This window comes from Sorghum bicolor, unplaced genomic scaffold (assembly GCF_000003195.3).
Source record: "Sorghum bicolor cultivar BTx623 unplaced genomic scaffold, Sorghum_bicolor_NCBIv3 super_16, whole genome shotgun sequence".
NCBI lineage: Eukaryota > Viridiplantae > Streptophyta > Magnoliopsida > Poales > Poaceae > Sorghum > Sorghum bicolor.
In genome coordinates this window covers 1,333,636-1,336,017 of record NW_018396397.1, presented here as the reverse complement: position 1 = coordinate 1,336,017, position 2,382 = coordinate 1,333,636, and positions in this window count along the sequence as shown.

Below are 2,382 nucleotides of genomic sequence, written 5' to 3'. Positions count from 1 at the left end.
TGGCGTTGGGACAATGGGATGCGAAAGCTCGGCTTCTCGGCGTCGAGGGGCAGCCACAGAGAAACACGTCGAGCCAGCCCGAGACGAGAAGGAAGTGTCGGTCCATCAAGGACCACCCCCTCGAGGAAGAAAGACCGTGCCCTTCCAAGAGCGCCTCGTCGATAATCAATGGCGACATGACGCTCGACATGACATCAATGAGTATCGCCGCCGCCGGCATGGGGATGCAGAGGAGCGAGGCTATAGCGCCCACCGCGGTGGACGATACAACAGTGACAAGGACCGAATGGCTCCAAAGCCATTAGGCCCTCGAGTTTTCAGCAGAGCAATCCGCAGCACGTCGTTGCCCAGTCCGTTTCGATCCCCGACCAGCATCGCAACAGCGAAACCAAGCCAGAGCTGTGGCTGGTAGACTTTCGGCTAGCATGCCAGTTAGGAGGCGCTCGAGGACACAATCGAGCCATCATCCGCCAGTTACCGCTTTTTCTATCCGACACCGCTCGCAGATGGCTCGAGGAATTCCCTGCCAACCAGATCCACGACTGGACCGATTTGGTCAGGGTGTTCGAGGGCAACTTTAAAGGAACCTACATATGTCCTGGCAATTCATGGGACCTCAGCAAGTGCAAGCAAAAATCAAGAGAAACTCTCTGAGAGTATGCTCGATGCTTCTCAAAGCAGCGCACTGAGCTCCCGCACATCCCCGACCACGATGTCATTCTGGCCTTTGTCTCAGGCACCGCCTGCAAGGACCTGGTGCGGGATGAAGGGCGTCCCGCACCCGATCCTCACTCGCTTCACCCCGGTATGAAGGGCGTCCCGCACCCGATCCCTCAGCGTAGAACCTAAGTAGCACAGCTGGTCGACCAGCGCATCGCCTCGAGCAACCTCCCTCGAGTCATCCACAGGCTCGAGCTCCCAGGAGGCCGAAAGGTCGCTTATCGCAGTCCTTAGTCGACCATTCAAAGCTACCTCCCCCTTGAGCTGAGCCTTGGTGGAACGGGCCTCAACTTGGGTGGCCAGGAGATCATCCTTAAGCCCTACAAACACCGACACAAGAAAGTTAAGCAACATAAAGGATATACCTTGCAAAAGAAACACGCAAGTATAAAGAAACCTACCACAGATCCTTTCTTCGAGGGTCGTGTTCTCACCGACTAAATCAGTGTTGGCCCTCTTGATCTCCTTATAAGAACGAGCCAGATCAGTGTTTGCGGCCCGCAAGTCCTCGATCATCTTACTCGCTTGTAAGACGGCTCCCTCCTTCTCCAGCAGCGCTCTCTTCAAGCGATCGACATAGTCAGAAAGGCTGCGAGAGCGAGCTCGCTCTGCCTCGAGGTCCTCACGGGCCTTCTTCCCAGCCTCCTCTGCGGTGCTCCGAGCGATCTCGCTCTTCACGCACTCCTCCTTTATCTCTCGATAGGCCTCCTGGGCAGAGGCAAGTTCCGACTTGACAAGGCTCATCTCCTTATCGAGCTCAGTGACCGCATCTTTGTAATACGCGGCCTCTTCCCGGGCCTTGGACGCAGTCTCCTCAGCCGACGTGGTCCGCGCCCTCAGCTGCACGGCCTCTTCTATTTCCTTCTCCGAGGCCTCCCGAGCCTTGGCTAGCGCAGCCTTCCTCTCCTTCCTCTCCTCCTCACCCGCCATAAGGTCCTTGTAGGCCTAGAGAAGCTTCTCCTGCGACTCCAGGAGTTGGTCCTTGAGAAGAGGGAGCTGTTCCCAACCGCCTCTCGTCGCGTGAATAAAACCTGACTTTAGGCGGGGGTCTCCTTCAGGTCCTGCAGCAAGTAGCTAAACAATAAGAATACAAGACCAAATACCCAGATAGCTAAGGACCGAAAATACTTACAGAGAAAGCTCGGCTGAGCCCGTTGTTGACAATATCCGACATTAGGCTCATCACGTGCTTCATCCAAAGCCGGAGCTCCTCGAGATGCTCCCACTTTTTGGCCTCTTTCCGGTCATCTTTCATGATGTTGGGCTCCTCTGGGTCGATGGAGGCTCGAAGATGAATCCGACTGGGGCCCCAGTTCTCCATCTCCTCCTCTGTACATGCCTTGACGCCTCGGATAAGCTCTTGAACGGTCTCGAGCGAACCTCCGTGGCGTAGGAATATGTCGATAAGAGAAGGGAACCGCCTGTCGTCATGCACCGACCCCCAAGTCCCGGTCTCATTGGCGTCACCACCGCCAGAAGTGCCAGCGTCGTCCCCGTCCTCGGCATTGGGTTCCTCCCACGGCCGCCGATCTCGAAGGAACCCCAGGGCGATCCCATCGATGCTGTAGAGGGAGCCCTTGATTTCGGATTGGGGGTCCGCCGGCGTGCGCATAGCACACACGATGGCCACGACGCCGTCCTTCCGCCCAGGTTCAGCCAGAA